This window comes from Chelonoidis abingdonii, chromosome 23 (genome assembly GCF_003597395.2).
Source record: "Chelonoidis abingdonii isolate Lonesome George chromosome 23, CheloAbing_2.0, whole genome shotgun sequence".
Taxonomy (NCBI): Eukaryota; Metazoa; Chordata; order Testudines; family Testudinidae; genus Chelonoidis; species Chelonoidis abingdonii.
In genome coordinates, this window is record NC_133791.1 from 16336667 (window position 1) to 16358737 (window position 22071).

Consider the following 22071-nt stretch of genomic DNA (forward strand, 5'->3'; position numbering starts at 1 on the left):
CCCTGTAGCGGCAGCCATGACCTGCCCTCCTTCTCTCCCCCTCTACCGCTCACACTCCCTGGGCCATTTCCCTTTGGTCCTTGCACCTTCTCGACCCTTTCTTTCAGGGGTCTCAGCCTGGCAGGGATCAGGCTGGAGCTTTCCCTCTGCTCCCCTGAGCCTGCCCAGCGTGGGTCTAGCTAAGATGTTATCCCTGGGAGCCAGTCCTCCTTCCTTGCTTGACAGGGGGAGACTGCCATCTCCTCTGCTGTGCAGCCTTTATATAGGGCCCAGCCTGGCTCTGATTGGCTGCCTTTCTGCCCTTCTCTGATTGGTCGGGTTCTGCACAGGATCCGTCCAGCCTGCTTTAATCCCTCCTCTGACAAAGTGGGGCAACTGCCCCACTACACCAAGGCTCTGTTTGCCAGAAGCTGGGAATGGGTGACAGGGGATGGATCACTTGATGATTCCCTGTTCTGTTCATTCCCTTGGGGGCTTTTGGCATTGGCCACTGTCGGAAGACAGGACACTGGGCTAGATGGACCTTTGGTCTGACCCAGTACAGCCATGCTTATGCCACCAGAAGGACTACGGCATTTGGCAGCATTACTGTGTTGATTGGTGGTGGGATGTTTTTTCACATCCCTAACTGACAGAGCAATGCCAGGAAAATTTGGTAGTACAGACCTGCCCCAATTTATTTAAGCTAAACCAACAAAGCCACTTTCAAATATAAATACGAGTGTTTAATCCATACAAGGGATTGCACCAGTTTTAACTTAATAGGTTTAAATTGATACTTATGTAAAACATTCATGTGTAAACAAGGCCTCTAGCACTGGAATAGGGCTTAAGAGATCTGGATTCAGTTCCTGGTTCTGCCACAGACTCCTTGGGCAAGTCGCTTGAGCTACCCTCTGCCTCAATTTCCCTATAAGTAGCCTGGGAATATGAATACTTCCTCCTCCTCCCGCCCACTATTTGTCTGCCTTGTCTATTTAGATTGTGAGTTATTTGGGGCACGCACCATCCCCTGCTATGTGTATGTACAGCTTTACAGGGCCCTGACCTCAATAGGGGCCTCTCTAGGCGTTCCTTTAATAACACTAATATGGAGTGCCATGCACACTGCCGTGTGAAAGATTCCTCTGAAAATTCTGCGTGGATTGGACTCCATCACGGCTGTGTTCTCCACCTTTCCATGTTGTCTTTGCAACAGTTGAATGACCTAAAATACAGAAGCCGACAAAGGAGATTGGAAAGATAAAGGAAAAGGAGTGGAAAGGACAGACCATAATTCTAGCGCCTGCTGGCTGGTCGCCACAGCCTCTTGAAATCACATTAGACAGCCACTGCTGCATACCATCCTTCCGCAGAACTGCTGCTAATGCATTAATGCACCACTTAGGATCAGGTCCCATTGATTTTTCCATCTCCAAATAGCTAATTCACTACTTGATTGGTTAATGCAATTTCTCAGAACTCGAAATCCTTCTTATTACCCATGTCAGTCTGCCCAGGACATCGCTCTTTGCTGTTTGTGCCTTGTCTTACTCCCCCCACCCATGACAGGTTCACTGCCTGTTTCGTCTTGGTTTGCTTCTGTCTCCGTGAGCCTGTGCACCACCGATTCTGGTGCGTGGTACGTTAATCATGAAGACCCAACATCCAAGAGGGTGGTGATGGATAAGGGAATTGCTTTTTAAATGTGCCTGGATAGTGGGGGAAACAATGAAGACTAAAAAGTTAACAAATGTTTGCTGCAGACAGCCTGGCTTAGGCATGGTATTAAGAACTACAGTTTATTCTGTGGCTAGTTCAACACTAGCCTATGTCAGTATTAGATTTGAGTGGAAAAAAAACAAGCTTTTTCCGTTTATTGGCAATTCCGAAAAAGGGGCTAGGGAGAGGATGTGTTTCAGGTCAGACCGAAAACAAATTTGTTCAACATTTTCAACAACTTGAAAAGTTTAAAAAAAAATGTTTTGAGTCATTTGGTTGGACCTGACACAACGTTTTCATTTCCATTGTGGGCATTTTTACAAATATTTTTCCATTTTCTAAAATAAGAATCAAAGGAAATTTCAAAACAAAAAACCTCAATTCAAATTGAAAAATCAAAACGTTTTGATACTTTTGGAATTTTTTTTTTTAAAACCAAAAACATCTGATGAAATTGATGTGAATTCGTGAAACATTTGGGTGTCACCAAATCTGCATTTTTTTGGCCAAGAAAAAAGGTTCCGTTGAAAACTTTCACCCAGCTGTAGCCAACAGCGACCAAAAGCCCCTGACTCAGTGCATCTTCAGAATGGAGATCGGATCTTTGAGATTTGGGCCCATTTCTAGTTAGTGGCTCATTGCTCCCAGCACCAAACTTCACTTCACAATGACTCCCTTCTAACAACAAAAATGACTACGTGTCTCCAGGAGGGGAGACTCAAGCTGAGCCTGCCGGAGCCCCACCACTCAGTGCTGAAGCCCTCAGGCTTTGGCTCCAGGTGATGGGGCTCAGGCTTTGGCTGTGAGCCTGGGTCCCAGCAAGTCTAACGCCAGCTCTGGCGACCCCATGAAAAAGGGGTCCTGACCCACTTTGAGGTTCTGACCCACAGTTTGAGAACTGCTGTGTTTAGCTTAATGGTAAAAGAACCCAAATGCAATATGAGATCATCGGGATCACAACCTCATACTCCCATAGCTCCACCACTTGTGATGACTCTCTCAGCATTTCCCACAAGCTAAGCGGAGTCAGGCTTGGCCACGAGGAGGGTAGGTGCCCCGAAAAGAAACCCCACATACTGCAGAACTCATCGATTGGGCTTTAATAGGTGGCATTCTTCCTTCCACACCAGCAATATTAACCCTGTGAGGGGAAGGGGGCACTCAGCACCTGGAAGCTCTTGTCAATGAGAAGCGAAATGTAAGTCCTGACCAGTTCTGGTTGTTAGTCAACCCACTGTACTTTGGGAGGCCTAACCTCAGCGGCGTATTATCACCTAGGCCAACAAAGCCTAGGCCTGGGGTGGCAAATTTGCTCATGCCCCCTCTCCAGTTCTGCCCCTTCCCCAAATGCCCAGCCCGCCGCCTCCCCCAGGCGCGCCGCGCTTCCCTTTTTCCTCCCAGGCTTGCCATGCGAAAGTGCTGGGAGGGAGGGAGAAGAGAGTATCGGCGCGCTCGGAGGATAGCGGAGATGACCTGGGGCAGGCGAGCACAGGGAGTAACTCTTCTTGGGGGGCAGGGAACCGCTTCCTGTCCCAGCTCGCCATCTCTCCACCTCCGCCATCCCCCGAGCGTGCCACATCTCCCTCCCAGGCTTGCCGCGAGGGAGCGGAGGTGAGCTGGCGGGGGTGGAGGGGCAGCAATTTTTTGTGGGCCTAGGGGCGGCAAATTTGTTAATCCGCCACTGCCTAATCTTGATGTCCTGGCCAATTTCCAGTTCCAACAGTTACACCATTTTCATCTAAATTCCTTCTCCCTCTACTGCTTCAGCTGGACTCTCGCCTCTTTTTCCTGCACTGTCCAAAACAGTTGTGCAGCGTTTGCTGTTCAACAGTTGCCAATTAACTTTCTACTCCAGAGATGATTGCACTGCACTGGCGGGTGAAGCGATGCCTCTATATAGACAGCTTATAAAGTGCTTTGGCGTGGAAGCCGCCAGATAACCAGATGACATGATGATGATTTGGGGCCCATGTCAGCTGTCTATAAATAAGGAATGAAAAAAACATGACACGCCAGTCTAAGAAGCAGCCCCAAGCATAAAATCCTGGCTCTGAGGATTGCTGTGCTCAGGGCTAGAAAAGAAGAGAATCCATGCAGATAACAACCAGAGGATAATAAAGATTTCAGGGGTATGTGCTGGTGTTTCTAATCTACTGATTCCAGCAGGCAACCTAGTCACTGACCTGTCCCCGTTGGCTACACTCCAGTGGCAGAATCTATTTGAGGGGAAGAAATTTCATTTTTGCTCTCTGCAGCATGGTCAGTGTCGGGCCTGTAACCATTGTATCTGGCTCCGTACTTAGGAACTGTGTTCTGCTGCTCACCATGGGACTTTTCAAAAATGTGACCCAAGTGGAACCCACAGCAGCTGAGAAACTCAGGTCAGGAAAGCAGCTGCATCTGGAATTAAGGAAGACCCATTGGTTCGGGTCCTGATGAGTCAGCTGGGTCCTAGCTGCCTAGTGAATATTTTGTCGACTTCTGATGACTCTGATGAGCTAAGGCAGCCGGGGATTTTACCTCACACATTGTCACCGAACAGGCCAGCTAAATCCTTCTGCCGGAAGCTTTACTGTTTGGGGCACAGCATGGAGGATCTTGGCTTATCCTTGCTATGCAGAATTATGTAGTACTTTAAGTCTGGGGCCTGACCTACTTGCTGTTCATATCAGTCTGATGGGAGTGTGCACCAAGCCATGCAAAGTTATGGGGTAAAGTTTCCTCCTTGAAACTGGGGCAGCAGAGACCAGGGCAGGGACTTTTTCAAACGTTCTTGTTGTTCAATGTCAGGCTGTGGGGGAGGGCTCGCCTTGTCTCCCTTGCCTCTGATTGGACAAAAGGTGGCAACCCAATTTCCCAGCATGTGATATGTTGCTTGATGGGCTGGATGGTCTAATGGTTAGTGCACCTGGCCTCCAGTCTCTTGGCTCTGTGTTGGGGGCAGTAACAGTGCCTGGTTCCTGACCCTATGCCAGAAGGGTTTGGGTCTCCCCCACATGACTGGATCTTTGCTCTTAAGTGGGGTGTGAGAGGGGAATCCAGGCCCTCCCTCCCACCAGATCCCAGCCCAGGTCCCAGTGGGAAATCACACAGCAGGTTCCTCCCCATAGAAAGCCTAAATCTGCCACCCTGGGCCAGCGGCATTGGAACAATTTGTACAGTGGGGCGGGAGGTTGAGAGCCATTGAACCAAACTGTAAATCCTGCATATGAGGGAAACCACTTCAAGCCATGGGGTGCAGCAGCTCCCCTAGTTCCAGCACCCCTGCCCTGGGCTACTTCCTATCTATAATCTCCTTCAGTTTGGGGTGTGGCCCTTCTAGTCCAAACAGTCTTTAGCTTCACAAAGTCCAGAGGAGCAGTGGGCTGCAAGACCTGCTGGGTCTCAAAGTGGGGTGGTTGGAGAAGGCTCTGCCTGGGGGCCTTACTCACTGTGGGTCCCCTCTCAGGCTCCATCCTGGGTCTGGCTTCTTGGCGAAAGCGCCCTCTCTCCTGCAGTCTGTCCACCACCCTGTTGCTGGGCTTCTGAGCTTCTTTGAACCTGCTCCTCCAGCTGCAGCATTCAGGGCGGGCCTATGGGACAGGGCTACCTTGGCCCAGTATTGTCCTTCAGCCTATTCAGGCTCAGTGTGGGGTCTGTAAACTCCATCTGGCAGCCCCAGTTCTGGTCTGGTGTCTTGTTCTTTCTCCCTGCTTCATCTGGTCTCTCTCATTCCTTCTGTTTCCCTCCCCCGCTACCATCTTTCCCTTCTTTCCTCCTGCCCTGTGTTCAGTGGTGCAAGTAAACTGGTACAGTCAGGTACACTGCACCATTAAGATAGTTATTGATGGGACGCTGTACCAGAAAGACACATCCGGTATCCGCTGACCACCGCAGGGCTCTCCCGGGAACCGCAGTGGTGAAAGGAGCAGAACATGGGGCTGCCAGGCAACCCCACACTAACAGCTCCTCCGGCACAGCTGTACCCCCGCTAAGCCCTTCCACATAGGTGCATCTCCTGTCTGGGGGTGGTACGGCCCCGCCAGAGGACAGGGCTGGGGGACGGGGCTAGGGGGGGCGATACAACCCCACCAGAGGACAGGGTGGGGGGTGACACAGCCCCGCTAGAGGACAGGGCTGGGGGGCAGTACAGCCACACCAGAGGAGCTGCTGGTGTGGGGCCGCCCGGTATCTGCTGAAATGGTATCCGGCACAGCGGAAGAACAGAGCCCCCCATTTCCCCCATCCCCCCCAGCCACGTAATATGGGATGAGGATAGGGTTGCCAATTTTGGTTGGCTGTATTCCTGGAGATTTCATCACATGACATAATCTGTAAATAAAGATTAATCTTTAATTCCTGGAGACTCCAGGCCAACTGGAGGCATGGCAACCCTATATGGGGACGGGAGGGGGAGAGCATGGGGGCCCTGGGCTGGGGAGCAGGCAGAGTCACATGGTGAGGGGGGGCATGTGGTGAGGTCACATGCCCCCCCTTTAGCTGGCGCCCCCCCCCCCACGAGTTACCCATTCTACCAGTAAGAGTTAAAATCTACTTGCACCACTGCCTGTGTTTAAAAAAACCCAACAGCTCGGCTCTTCAGCCCTCCCTGCCCATCTGCCATGCTGAGCTCATCTCTCTGCGGACCCGTCTACACAGCAATCAGCGGTGTGATGGCAGCAGGGGCTGGACTCCCCAGCCAGCATGGCTGAAAGTAGCAGTGAAGGTGCGGGAGCGTGGACCCTGGTGCAGCCGAGCAATGTGAATATACACCCAGGGGAACTTGTATAGCCCAAGCTTAAGCCCATAAGGCCACCCCTTCACTGCTATTTATAGCCCTACTAGCTCGATTAAAGCTAGAGCAGATCTATCTAACCGAGCTGCAGTCACTCCTCTGATTGCAGTGCAGAATCCTCTGGTAGCTCTGGTCTGAAATTCCCATGCGGAGAAGACACTGCTGCTGGGGGACACAGTTCAGGGACAGGCAGACAAGCAGCGAACATGCATTGGTCTGGCAAAGACATAGCTTCTTATCATGCTTAAAACTGGGAGGGGAAGGAGAAATTCACTTGGCAGACAAGCAGCCATGACTGTGCCCTGGTAGCCTGATGACTTGAAGTGGTTTCCCTGTGCAAGGGTTTCAGTTTCAGTCGATGTGAACCGTCACCCTGCAAGCTCTTTGGGGAAGGGAATGATCATTTACTGCCTGTTTGCCCCCTAAGCTTCTCTTTGAGTTTCAGGGTTTGACCCTCCCCAGGCGTCAAAGTGAAAGTCACAACTGCCGAGGTTCCCGCTGAAATGACGAATGAAACCTGATTCCAGTGCAAATCACCACAACATCCGAAGGCAGAGATGGACCCACCTCCCCCTGTCTGCGCCCAGAATCAGATCCAGAGCTGGGCGTCCCAAAAGATGGTCAGTCAGTCTTCCTGCCTGATGCATTATAGAGGTGACCAGAGGGCTGAATTGTGAGGCTTAGATCTGGACCTGATCCCAAAGTCGAGTAGTGGGGATGGGCGGTCAGTCCTGGTGGGCAGGTCTGGGCCTCTCTGTACCTGCCAGACTCTTGAGATTTATTCATCCTTCTTACAAGCCCAGGCTGAGTTTGTAACCAAACCTGGACCCAGGTGAATGTTGCACAATCTCAATGCAAATGTTTCGCTTAAGTGATGGTTTTTAAATGTGTCCCTGTTCCCCGGGGGCCATTGGGCTGCTATCAGTATCCAGTGCGTGGGGCTGACATGAGCTGTTGGACTGCAAGCTCTTCAGAGCAAGGACCATCTTTTCAATACGTCTGCCTACAGCACCTAGCCCCATGGGGACTCGCTCCCTCATTGCAGCCTCTGGGAGCTGCTGTAATAACATTGGTTGGTCATTTTGAGCAGGGAAGTTCCATTTTTAGATATTCAGCTAGCAAGATAATCATGAGAGCTCAGCACCTCGTACTCACTAATGGCTTCATCTTCCAGCATCCTCTGTGCTGTAAATAAAGAGTTTTGTCCCCAATTAACAGATGGGGAGCCAAGGCACAGAGAGGCCAGGTGACTTGCCCAGGGTCATGCCAGAAACCTGTGGCAGAGCAGGGACTTGGATGTGTTTCTCTTCAGACTCAGGCTGGTGCCTTTACCGCAAGCCAACCAGCCTTGCACCCCCCCCCCTGCCCCCCGCCCAAGCCTTGCCATTAGCGCAGAGAGTAAAACTTCACCTGCATTTGACTCATCTGGGCAACTAAATGTGCTGAGGAAGTGAGCCGAGGGGAATAAAGTGCCTCTGAAACGTCAATAGAGTTTTTTATCTGGCCACAAAGCTGGGGGGGACTGGAAAAAGCAGTGTCACTGCTTGTAGCTCTTGGCGGAGGAAGGTTAACAGCCATCAAGGCAGAAAGACAATTAGGGAGACGGAATCTTTTGGAAAGAGAGAGTAGACTGCGGTTTGTTCCCAAGTTCCTTTCACAGAGCCGAGGAATCTGCTATTTAAAACAAAGTTACCGACGTCAGCCAGAGCGAGCCGGTGGAAGGACAACCTGTGAAAATGAATATGCCGAGCGGTACTTGGGATCGGGGATAAAAAAATGAATTTGTGCATATGAGTGGCTTTGGGGGAGGTGGGAGATGGCGCTTGGCCATGCTGTGAAACTTGATTGTGTGGCAATCCAGAGCTGAAATGAAATGAGTCTGCAGGGACTGAATTTAATATTGCTTTGAAACCTTCGTCTTCATTTAGGACGATGGAATTGCATTTATTGTGCTTTCTCCCCAAGTCCTCTCTTTAAATGTATTTTGGATTTATTCAGTTATGAAGCTTTGCAACGAGAAGTTGAAATAAGTAAATGGACATATTCTCCCCTCTTTTTTTTTTTTTTATTTCCTGAGCTACATTAATTTCCAAACAAGATTTATTCACTCTAGTTTCACTCCTCTGGTTACTGATGAACCTCTGTGGCTAGGGAATTGGCCACTGGCATATTTGTGGGGCTCCTTTGTTTTATTACTGGAGAAGAACGATGGGGAAACTGGTTATTATGGATGTAATGGAAGAATTTTTTCAGGCTTTAAGCGTTAAATCTTTCAGCAAATTCCTATCATCACCATTTTAATATTGAAAAAGAAAAAGGTGCCGAGGGACAGAGGTCAGCGCTTGGGCTGTGGCATCCAAGCTTGGTTTATTCAATTGCCGCTAAGATTGAAGGATCAGGGATGGATCCTGAGCTGGGTAAATTGGCTTCCTTCCATTGACTCCAATGAAGAGAGATTAATTTGCACCAGCTGTTGATCTGGCCCAAAATCTTTCAGGCTGTCTGGCAGGCAAATGTCAAGTCAGTCACTGTTGCTCCCCGGGAGGCGAGGGAAGCAGAGAACCGTAAGCCTGTGCTGCTTCAATAAAAAACAGGATATGAATTTATATTGTAAAATCCCATTTTCTCGCCCCCACTCAAGCTTCGGCTAGCTGTCATGTGTACTTATCGATGCAGGGAATGTTGCGGAAGCCTCTTCGGTGTTTGCATAATAATCTACCCTGCTGTAATTTTTAAGTCCTCCACAAGTTCCTCTTCTCTTGTCTTATTTCTGCCGCTCGTGGCAGGGGTGGAGGCTGAGGTACCTGGTAGCCACAACAGCAGCGAGCACGCAGGACTGGGGCTCAGGTCACTGCCATCTGTGTTCAGAAAAGCGCCAGCATGGGCCTTCCTAGGGAGATTGGCCCTGTGGTGTACCTCTGCAGCATTCCACGGAAGGGAGCCAGAGGATATGTCTACCCTGCAGTCCCAGGCTGTGATGACAGCAGGAGTTGGCAGACCTGATCTAGCTTTAATCATATCCAGTGACTGCAGTCTAGGCAGATCCTGAGGCTCCAGGGGAGCCAGGCTTAAATGACAGAAGCACAGCTCCTATCCTTGCAGCCTTGTGTGCAGACCCCTGTGCCCACACAAAACCCCACCTCAGTTTTAGGAGGCAGTGTGGCTTAATAAACAGTGCACTGGACTGGGACTCAGGAGACCTGAAGTCTATTCCCAGCTCTGCCACAGGCCTTCTGGGTGACCGTGCGCAAGCCACTTCCACACTCTGTGCCTCAGTTTCCCCATCTGTAAAACGAAGGTAATGATCCTGACCTCCTTTCTGAAGTGCTTTGAGATCTACAGCTGGAACATGTTAGAACAGCTAAGGACTATTATTAAAATCAACATTTTCCCCTCACAGCTGTCAAAGCTTAAGGCCAAGTTCCGAGTATTGAAAAAGCAAGTCTCAATCTCCCCCAAAGTCATGCGATTTTTAAAACCTCACACATTTGGGGTTCTTTTTATTTGCCTTCTGGCTTTTGAGCCTTTAGGGGGGTCACATTTTCAGGCTTAGCTCTGCAACCTTAAGGGCTAGAACCATACTATGATTTTTTTATAATGAAAGCTGAGCATCTGAGGGTATTCACCTGACTCCCGGAGCTGGGACTTTAAGAAAAAACACCAACTATCATGAAAGCATGACAAAATGGTGAGCGTTGGCAGCACTGCAGTTCTGGAGCCCTCACTCCCCTTGAGTGGCACTCAGTCACTGAAGTCATGGGGAATGCTCATGTCACTAAATGCTTCTCAACATGAACGGCAGAATCAGACCCCAACGATACTGGCTTGGGGTGGAGATCCTGGCTAGAAATTTGTCCTTTAAAGTCAATTTCATTAAGCAAATAACAATAGTTTGACCCAATCAAAGCCCAAGAATCAGAACTGTATTTCCCTGCATTGGCAATCCACTCCCCAGCTGCTGTTGGTAGTTCAGATGCTGAGCAGAAGTGTCCATGGACCCTGTATTTTGGGGGCTCAGTACACACTGGGGTGGAAGGCAGGGTGAGAACAGCTGCATTGGCTTCTAGCTCCTTACCTTACCGGGACCCTACTTCATTCCCTTCTCGTTTCTGTCACCCTCCCTGGATGTCTCACATTCATCCCACGCCTGGACTGTGGCTCTCAAAAGCCCTCTGATCCTTACCCCCAACTCCCAAGACCTTGTCTATTTCAGATGACCCCATGGGGAGACATTCTGTCTGTGGTTGGGACAAAGCCTGATTAAACTGGATCCTAGGATCATGCTACAGCGCTGATAACACTGGGTAAGCCGAGGCCCTGTTAGAACACAAGCAAGCAGCAATGACGCTGGTAGAACCCCACTCCTTCCTCCCTGGGACATGAAATCTATAGCCCAGAGGGGTCTTTAAAGTGTATCCTGCACAGGAAGACCTTTTGGCTGGGTTGAGAAGCAGCAATACCCGGCCATGCCCGCAGGAATCCATGGTACCATGGCAGCAAAGCTGCGACTGAAAGAAGACAATGTTATCATAAAGGAGGGCACTGATCCCTTCGCTCCACTGCCAGGAAATTTACGTCCAAGACAAAACGTATTGTGAGGGGATTATGCACTATCATTTTCCTGAAGCACTGTCATTAACCTTCACCCGACATGGAACCCTGCCCCCCTGGACACTCCAGTTACAAGCAGAGCCCATGCAAACTAGAGGCTCCAGCCAGGTCCCTGGCTGTAAATCATCCCCATTTTCCATTGTGCTGGAAAGCCAGGTGAAGAGGAAAGGCTGATTTAAGTCTTATTTAAACATTTTGTAAGTCATTTTGGTGCATTTAAGTCCTTCTTCATCTTCTTGTAAGTGTCTCTCTTGCTAAACCCCTGAAAGGAAGACGGATGGCAGAAATAAAAGGTCTAATTGGCAACATTTTCCTTGTCTTTGGCCAATTTCAGGACTTAATCATGATGAATACGATTAAGACCAGGGCTGAGTGAGTGCTTACCAGGCAGGACTTTCCCAGCAGCTGGACCCTGGCAGTGGAATAGGCTCCTGCAAGAGGCAGGAATGGCCCTGCGCCTGGCTGCCTTCGGAACAAACTGCTCTGCCACTCACCCTCCCATGGATAGATTCCTCACCCAAACCCACTCACCCCAAAACGACTCCTCTGAAAGTAACGACAGTATTGCTCCTAAATTACGGCCAAAGCCCTGAGAGTACCTAGACATCAGACCTTGGGGAAATGCATGCAGAGAAAGTCCTGCACTGCCTCCTTCCATTCCGGCAGGCGGCATCAAGTCTGGCAAACGGGCCAATGCTGAACCAGCTAATAAAAGGAGGAGCAGCCTGCAGCATCTGCCTCTGCAAAAAGACAGCAAGCCCCGAGGGGCTGCCCACAGCTGCATTCACAGACAGGAAGCAAACAGCCTGGCACCCCAGGGAATGCCCACAGCTATCCAGCAAACAGACAAGTGGCAGAAGCCGATGTTTTCAACAGCCTAAGGGAGTTAGACACAACATTCAATGGGATTTTGCCTGTAAGTCCCTTAGGTGCCTTTGCAAATCCCAGCCAGAGACCAATACCCCTGGGGGATGCCCACAGATAGGGGACTGGGATCTGCCAACAGATTCCACCCCCTGGAGGGAGCACAGAGCAGTTTCCACGAATATGGGGCAGACTTCCCTGTGCTGACAGGGGAGCTCCATTCACTGAGCCAGGGAGTCTATGACACCTCCCCAGGAGGACGCAAGCATAGCGGTATAGAGAGCTCCACTAGGTAACCTGCCCAGACAGTGATTAGAGAGAACCATGCTTACAAGACTAAGCGCCCAGTAACATACCTCCTTATCGTACCCGCAAGAAACCCTGAACGCCAGGCTGGAATTCTCCCCCAACCCCTGGATCAGAAAGTGCCTCAGGCCTGGATGCTGGACCTCAGCTGCTGGATGTCAGCTGGTGTGTGTGTGTGCTGGGGAAGGGGGACTCCATCTTAAAAGGGTGGTCACACCTACAGCCCTGCGGAGTCCTGGTAGGTGAGTAGGGAGGTCAGTGCACAGTGCAACTCTTGTTCACCCCATGTTTTAGGATAAGGTGGATGGGTGAGATTCTGTGGCCTGCATTGTGCAGGAGGTCAGACTAGATGATCATAATGGTCCCTTCTGACCTTAAAGTCTACGAGTCTATGAGATCATTAGAAGGAGGATGTCTCCTGATCTGACCCACCTGGGATGGGATCATGGGCCCTTTTCCTCTCTCACTCTGGTCCTCTTTCACTTCGGTGGCCTGAGCCAGTGGTGCCCCCTTCCCATCTGCTGGAGCCAAGATGGGGCACCCAGTCAGATTCCACGTGGTTGGCCAGTGGTCCGAATCATCCAGCCTCTCTGTCGAAGGTTGGCTGGGGGGTGAAGGAGGAGAAGCGCTGAAGCCCAGCTAGTCTTGCATCACTTCTTCTAATTTCCCTGGAGCATAAGCCGCAGAGGTATCTTTTCCATTCACTTCCATTGTCTTTATCTGCCTGGGAACTCATCTGGTTTTCAGCTATCAGGATCAACGAAAGATGCTGTGTATTTCCTCCTGATTGCATCTCAGTTGAAGGCTATATCTCCTTGGGCTGGAGTCTGAGCGTCTTTTTCAAAACTTAAACTCTCATATTCCCTTAGACCCCAGGGAATGCAAGCCAGAGAAAAATGAAAGTAGCAACTGCAGAAGATTCATTTTAATGCCTGGATCAAACCAAAGCCCATATTTTAGCATCCTTTGCAGCCCAGCGATTCTTAAGAAGACACCTCCACTTCTGTGCTCTAATGCCAAGACATTTCAATGCCATGGGGCCTGGTAGAGGGAGGATCTAGATAGCGGACATTGGGTAGCTCTCTCAGAGAAGAGGAGTTGGGTCACTAAGTATTGGGAGAGAATAAAGCAGCTCCAGCAAACTTCCCCCACCCCCTGCTGCCTTATGTGCCCCATCCTAGGACTGTAGGATGTCCTAGGAGGTGGAGAGAGCTGCCCCAGCTGCAGTAAGGAACTTTACTAGCCAACTGAGTGGTGGGCAATTAGAATGATGTTCATGAACTGGGGATGAAATCATTGCATTATTCCAGGGGAACTCAATCATGGGGATGTGGCAGAGCCTGGGGGCACCAGGCCACCCAAAGTGTCCCTGCTTCGGGTACCAGGACCAACATGCCCATCCTCTGGGCCCCCACAGGTCTGCTGCTTTGCCCGGGTAGCTCAGCATGCAATTGCACTGCCTTAATGCCTGGCCAGCTGGCTGCAGGATCCAAGGTGATTTAATTAACCTCAAAAATGTGTGTTTAAGTGACTCTAGTGCCAGTGAAAGATGCCAGATTGGCAGCCTGTGAGGCAAAGACGTCTTTATTCAACAGGCAGGTAGCTACCAGGGACCTGCAGGCTGAGCTATCCCTGGGCAGCCACCCTCTCACACGCACCTACGAGCCTCAACCCTGACCTGCAGGATCACCTCTTGGGGCAGATGGAAGTAGGGACTCCCTGGTCCATTGCAGTCTATAAGCCCTTCTACAAAGACAAAGTGCCAGTTCAATGGTACTATATTATTTTGCTCACACGCGTGTGCGCCCAGACACACACACACACCCCCCCCCACAATCCAGAGGTGAAAGACTCCAGACAGCTTAGTCCCATTCCTCTGGCCATTTTAGTCCATCATATCTTCGCTTAGGACATTCCAAACACCAAGGTTTTGGGGGGCTCTTTTGAGACACCATCACTGCCCTCACTCACCCAGGCATTTATTTAAGCCTCTCCCAGAAATGCCTGTCTTGGCATCTTGGCACAGTTCTCCCAATGTGCAGTGTCTCACCCGTTATGACACTAAGCGTCCCTGCAATGAGTGATGCAGAAAGAAACACGTTTCTAATCCTCTGTTATTAAAAAAAGCCCTCTCCCAAACTAGGTCAGCAAGCAGCTCTCGGTCAGTTTCCCATGCCAATGCATAATGGATTTCCTAGAAATAAGTCCCTCTTTTAAGCCTGGGTTAAAAGCATGTGGGATGGTGGGTGGAGAAGGGGGCTGATTGTTAACTAGTCGAGAGGAAGGGTGGTTTTGTGATTTCAGCCACTAGCCTGGAACTCAGGAAAGCTGGGTTCAAATCCTAGCTCTGTCCCTGTTAGACTTCGGGCAAGTCAGGATAGCAGTGAAAGTCCGTTCGTCTGGAAAGAGACAAGGTGGGGGAGGTAATATCTTTTATTGGGCAAACTTCCACTGGCAGAAGAGAGGCTTCTGAATGTGACAGTCAGCAGCGACCCCTGAACAGCTAGTAGCCTTATAATAGCTGGCAACCATTAGGGGAAATTGGACACCTCACGGACACAGTTGCCTGAACTTTTGAACTGTCTTCCCTTATCAGTTTTGAGGCAGTTGGAAGCTGGCCCTAAGCAAGTTTTTGCTAAGCAGATTGCAGAAGTGCAGGGTTTGCTAACCACCAATTAAATGCTAACACTACCGAAGCCTGTGTGTGAGTATGTATAAAAAATTCTTGGTTTTTGTATGGAGTAGAGTCTTTGTACCAAGATACAAAACTCTCCTTTCTTCTGCAGAATAAAGCAACCTTTCCTCATCCCTGTCTGGCTGTCTGGTTCTCAGCTAGGCGGACCCGACATTTCGGTAACATAAGCATCACAGAGAACTTGTCTCTTTCACCAACAGCAGGTAGTCCAATAGGCGGTATTGCCTCACCCACCTTCTCTCTTATATTCTGGGACCACCATGGCTACAACAACCTGGCAAACAACAATGAAACTGGAAGACACCCTGTTTCCTGTTGTTGGGGGCATTCAGAGAGATTCCTCCTTGCCATACTAATGTGACATCCAGTACTCCTGCGTATGCAGGTTCTTAATTTCAACAGTATTTTTGCCTTCCATTTGTCAGGATCATAAATCAATTTTATTTTACACCTGCTCCAAAAATCCAAGACATTTTGCTGTGACATTCTACTCACCTTGTTAATAGTCTCGCATCAGATATTGCAGAGCATTCTGGGAGGAATCCATGGTGAGAGACAGAGAAAGGCAAAACACTCTAAAAGTCAAGCTTTGCTATCAAACCAGGACCCTGATTCTCCTCTCACTTACTCCTGCTCTACACCTGGTGTAACTCCACTGAAGTCAACGGGACAGCTTCTAGTAGGACTTGCTGCGGATACGACCAGTGTGTGCCATCAATGGAGTCACATCCATCAGTGAAAGTGAAGTCAGAGGTGCACTTTGGGCTAGAATATCCAGAGTAAAACATTGATTATTTTATGCTTTGTTCTCTCCTAGCAGAGGGTTCCTTCTGTTAGAACCTGCCTTCCCAATGATTTTTCCCCTACTCAAAATTCCATTTCCCCATCCCGATCTAGCATCCTGCTTGACCTACATCCTGTCCATGCCCTGCCTGAATCGCCAGAAGGTGGCACTACAGAGCAATAGAAACGTCTCTCTCCCCCCACAGGGGTCAAGTGATGCGGAGTGTGCTCCCCACGGGGATGGAGTGCTGCAAAGCCTGGAAAAGAGGGGGGTTGACTCAGATTCTCCCGGGGGGGAGCTGTCCCTCGGTCACTATGGCAGCAGAGGTCACGAACACTCAGATCCAAACACTGAGGAGGCCTCTAAGAACAGGAGATGAGATGTGACAGGAGCGGAGATCAATAAATGCACCTCACTGAGGGGACAAGCCTAAGCTTTGGTCTCAAACGAGCCGAGGGCGATAGCCACAGAGGGTACGTCTCCACTGCAATTAGGTGCCCGCGGCTGGTCCGTGCCAGCTGACATAGGTTTGCGGGGCTCAGGCTAAGGGGCTGTTCAAATGCAATGGGCTGGAGCCTGGGGTCTAGGACCTGGCGAGGTGGGCGGGTCCCAGAGCTCAGCTGCAGCCTAAGCCAGAATGTCCAGCTGCAGGTGTTTAACAGTAGTGTAGAGATGCCCCAAGACACTCTCCCCATTGCAGGGTCCAGAGACTGCTACGCCTTCAACTGAAAGTGAAAGACCACTTCTTCCGAAGTGCAGCCATGCCTCTGTGCCGACACAGGCCCGACCTCAATGGACAGGCACAAGTCAGGGTTTATACCCGTAGAATCCACTGCGCTCGGGTGGACAGAAGCATTTGACTCCAGGAGTCACAACACTACGAGCGTATGCTTCTCCTGCTGGAGTGACAGCTCATTACTTAGGAGCAGAGTCATAAAGCTTGTTATGAGGACCAGCCACTCCAGCAGCCTGGCTGACACACGTAAAACAGAGATGGCAACAATGTCTAACTTACACAACCCTTTTTAGCTGTAGATCTCAAAGCACTACACAGCAATATCATTACCTCCATTTTAAAGGCCAAGAGGGGAAAAGACTTGCCCATGATCACCTAGTAGCAGAGCCAGGAATAGAATCCAGCTCTCGTGAGTCTCAAGCCAGTGCCTAAGTAACCTGAGGCAAGTGGTTTGCACATGCACTGTCGGTGGGCACAGGTACCCGAATGGATGCACTAATGAGGGTTTGTACCTACACATCCCTGCTGTCCAGGTGAGGGTGCAAACCCAAACGTGGACACCCACACCAGGACACTTGCAGCCCTAAATTGCAAGTGTGGAAGCATGAGCTTTGGAAGATCCATCGCTCCCTCCCCCCAACTTTGAGTTTACTGAGTCTCAATTTCAGTTGTTGCCAGATTACTGCATAAACACCCCTAAACATGCAAGTGTAACACAGACAGACCCCAGGCGTCGGCGAGCGGGATCAAACCTGGGACCGCTGAAGCTTAGCGCATGAGCCTCTACTGCATGCAGGGGCAGCTCTAGCTTTTTTGCCGCCCCAAGCACGGCAGGCAGGCTGCCTTCGGCGGCTTGCTTGCGGAAGGTCCCCGGTCCCGCAGATTCAGCGGCTTGCCTTCAGGAGGTCCGCCAGTCCTGCAGCTTCAGTGTACCCGCCGCCGAATTGCCGCCAAATCCATGGGACCGGTGGACCTCCCGCAGGCATGCCGTCAAAGGTGGCCTGACTGCCACCCTCGCAGGGACCGGCAGGGTGCCCCCCATGGCTTGCCGCCCCAGGCACGCGCTTGGAGCGCTGGTGCCTGGGGCCGCCGCTGACTGCACAAGCTAAAAGCCAACTGGCTGTTAGCTAAGGTTTTAGCAGACTCATTTAACTCGCTAAGTGGTCTAGGTGTCACTAGATGGGCCAGAACACCACCCCAGGAGGTGTGTGGTTTACGCAATCCCAGACTTGCAAATGAACTCAAAACCCAGCAGCTCCATTTCAGAAAAACAGGGTGCCAAGTGCTGAAAATCAGGCTTGTAACCACAGGAGCTTCTGTGCCTTCTCATTCAATTGTCTGGATCTTCTTTGGAGCAAAGCACACATCTATGTTCAAACCTTCTGTCTTTAGAGCAGCCCCATGATAATGCAAGCACCTAAAGCAATCCGTTCCCAGCATCCTTCTTCGTTAATCAAGCATTTAACTGTCAGATAAATGTCCCATCTGCTGGCTTTGGTCTGCATTCCCCATGGATCAGCTGAGCTGCATTGTGTTTGGAAAAAAGTTACATGTCTTCCGACTCAAAGTGTCCAACTGGTTCCTAGTTCCATAAGGTAACAACCCCAGATTCACCCTCCACCCGAAATAACTGGGGGAGTTGAAATCCCAATCCAGAGCAGACTCAAAAACCCAAATGCCCCCAAACGAGGATATTCTCAATATCCACCTCCAAATGCTCTGCTCGGGGCCAGGCTCTTTTCAAGGTATTTAGTAAGATGTTTTCAAGTTTTATTTCTTACGATTTATATTTTAGTAGCACCTGCAGGCCCCAGTGGAGATTGTGGCCCCCTATTGTTAGATGTGGGTCACTCACATTGTCCCTGCTCCAAACAGCTTACAGCATTTGTACGCAGGGGAAACAAAGCAAGCGTGATTAGTTTCATTTTACAGATAGGAAAATGAGGCACAGAGAAATTAAAAGCCACACAAGGCAGCAGCAGCCGAGGTGGCAACCGAGCCCAGTGACAGTCCAGTGCCTTAATCACAACTGCGAGGGGTCATCTAGCTCCGTAGCCTGTGTCTGACAGCAGCTAAAACCAGACAAAACCCAGCCCAAGGCAGATGCAGTGATGCCATTTGGGGAAAGCTTCCTGGGAAAGCAGCATCCAAACCCAGCGGCCTCTGCAGACATGCAGCAACTGACAGTGTTATAACCTAGACGAGAACCAGGTCCCTGACTTCTCCTCTGATACCTTAGTCCAGTAGTTCGCCAGTTACTGTCCTGGTGACCCCTTTCACACAGCAGGCCTCTGACCACGACCCCCCTAATAAATTAAACACACTTTTTAATATATTTAACACCATTGTAAATGCTGACGGCAAAGCAGGGTCAGGGGTGGAGGCTGACAGCTCGCGACCCGCCCCCATGTCATAACCTCATGACCCCCTGAGGGTTCCTGGCTCCCAGTTTGAAAACCCCTGCCTTAGCCACTAGACCAGTGGTTCTCAACCAGGGGTACATGTACCCCAGGGGTATGCAGAGGTCTTCCAGGGGGTTCAGCAACTCATCTAGAACTTTGCCTCATTTTAACCAGGTGACATAAAAAGCACCAGCAAAGTCAGTACAAACTAAAATTTCATGCAGACACTGACTTGTTTATACTGCTCTATAGACTAGACACCGAAATGTCAGTACAACATTTATATTCCAATTGATTTATTTTATAATTATACGGCAAAAATGAGAAAGTCGGCACTTTTGTCAGTAACAGTGAGCTGTGCCGCTTTTGTATTTTGATGTCTGATTCTGTCAGCAAGTCGATTCTAAGTGAGGTGTAAGCTGGGGGTACCCAGGACAAATCAGCCTCCTGCCAGGGGTACAGTCATCTTGGAAAGGTTGAGAGCCACTGCGTCTGACCATACAGCCCGTATTCCAGTTTTATGGAGAGTGCTATGGATTGGACCTGGGTGTTATGTTCTCCTCACACCTTCCTCCACTGGTCTGTGGCCCTCTGCCCCATCCGAGGGTGAGGGGGATGCCTTCTGCCCACATCTGTTGTCAATCTCATTAAAATAAAAATGAAGGCAATTAAAATAATGAATAGGCTCTAACCACTATTGATTGCTCTTCAAATACACAGGAGGGGCTGGGAGGGAGCCAGCTGTGGCTGGGAACTCGCCAGGTGCTGCGTGATTTAAACACTCCCTTCCTGGAGCAAGCCACTGTGCTGAAGGGGTGTCTTGAAATTGCTGGTGGGACTTTTAACTCACTCTTGCCTTGCAAGAGTCTGCATCTTCTGCCGTGGGGTGAGCTTAGGGTGACCAGACAGCAAGTATAAAAAAATCAGGATGGGGTGGGGTTAATAGGTGCCTATATAAGAGAAAGCCCCAAATATCAGGACGGTCCCTATAAAATCAGGACATCTGGTCACCCGAGGTGAGCTAGAGCTGACTCAGCAAGGGCTGATCTTCACAGGCACGGAGGGTGAGGAGACTGTTGGGTGTGGCTAGAGATCTGTGCCACAAAACCCAATGGCCACATGTGTGGAGGGAAGGCGGTTGTGGTTCCTGTTTTCAGTGCACCACGACAAATGGGACACCCGCCTTTTTCAGGGCAGTGATGGGATCCAGGCCTAAGTAGCAGGATCAAACCTCAGCGCTGGGCGCACCATTCCTGTACATTTGGAGCAGGAAGCCAGGCAGGAGAGAGACTGGGGGCTGTTCTAGGGAAAGGGCCCTATAAGAGTCTTAAGAGTAACACCCCCCGCCACACACACACACAAACACAAACACTCACTATCCACCTCCCAGCGGAACCTCTCTCCACCCTGCTCCACCAGTGATGCTGAGGGGCCTGAGGCTGACCCTATGCTGGGTCTCTGCAGCGTCGCGTCTCAGCCCCAAGGGTCAATCAAGTGGTCAGCCTGAGATGACTGCAAGGATCTCAGAGCATCCCCTCTGCCCTAGGACACCCCCTCATGGGCACCCACAGAGATTCTCAATGGACACTCCCCTCTTCGACAGCTGAATTGACACCGGCTCAATCTGTGCAGAATTATCCCTCTCCCCCTAGACTTCCTCCAGCCTGCATATTTCACAGCCCTCCCACTGGAATGCCCTCAGCTTGGCTAAGGCTGACTGCCATCCCTGGTGATCTCCCCTCTGCTGCTATGAGAGTCACTATTCCTGGCCTTGTTGGTTGGAACAGACTCCTGCACCTCATCTCATTTCACATCTGGCCTGAATACAGATCTGGCTTTCTCCTCCGGCTATCACCCCTAAATCCGCTCCCCCTCTGCTGTTAACTCTCTGCAGAGCATTTTGGGGTGGTTAATTTCAAAGACACTTGGGGGAGAGGGGTGGAGAACCTGCTCAACACAAGCTTCCCATGTGACTCTGTGTCCGGAAGAGCTAAGGAGAGCCTGAGATGTATCAGCTGGGGAATCTCAAGACAGAGCAAAGAGGTTATTTTGTCTCTACATTTGGCACTGGTGTGACTGTTGCTAGAATCCTGTGTCGAGGTCTGGTCCCCATAATTCAAGAAGGATATTGATAAATTGGAGCAGGTTCAGAAAATAGCCACAAGAATGATTCAAAGGATTAGAAAATCTGCCATGTAGCAACAGAGCCAAAGAGTTCAATCTATGTAGCTTAGCAAGAGAAGGTTAAGAGGTGACATGGTTACAGTCTATAAGTATCTACATGGGGAACAAATATTTAATAATGGGCCCTTCAACCTAGCAGAGAAAGGTCTAGCATGATCCAATGGCTGGAAGTTGAGGCTAGAGAAATTCAGACTGCACACAAGGCTTCAATTAATAATAGTGGGAGTCATTAACCAAGGAAACAATTTGCCAAGGGACGTGGTGGAACCGCTGGCAATTTTTAACTCAAGATTGGAGGTTTTTTCAGAAAGATTTGCTCTTGCGATTGTTTTGGGATCACTCTCTGGCCTGTGTTATCGGGGAGGTCAGACTAGAGGACCACAATGCTCCTTTAAGAATCCGTATTTATGAATCTATGCATAGAATAAAGCAGAGAGGAGGGAGAGTTTACTGAAGGCAACACAGGGAACTGACCAAATTCCTGGGTCCAGGTAGCCCTGTGGGACCAAGAGTGATATTCAGAAGGATGGTTTGGAAATGCTACACAGGGAGGGAGGCTGAAGACCTTCTGCTAGTATCACACACCTGCCTGCAAACTCGACGGGTGGCATCATGCCCTTCCCCAGCACCACCTGGCAGGGAAGAGATGAGACAGGGTCCAGCTGAGCTCCTGTGACCCTCAGCTCAGCTTCCTCAGCCTCTTGAGCAGATGCTCTGGGGAAGAGTTATAAGGGAGATGGGTCTGAGATGCTACTTTCAGAAGGTAGGACCAAGAAAACTGGGCTGAGTCTCCTGGTCCCCTGTCTGGTTATAGTCACTTATTGGTACAATCACTCTCCCACGCAGCAGCAGCGTCCGAGTCCATTCCCCTAGCTCACACAGCAGCAGTAAAGCATGCCACTTGGGGGATGCAGCGATGCCATTCCTGGGAGTCCCTCCCCAAGGCAGGACTTCCTTGGACAATCCTATCCAAGCCCTCATTGATTCAGGATGGATAGTGTGGGGGGCTGCATG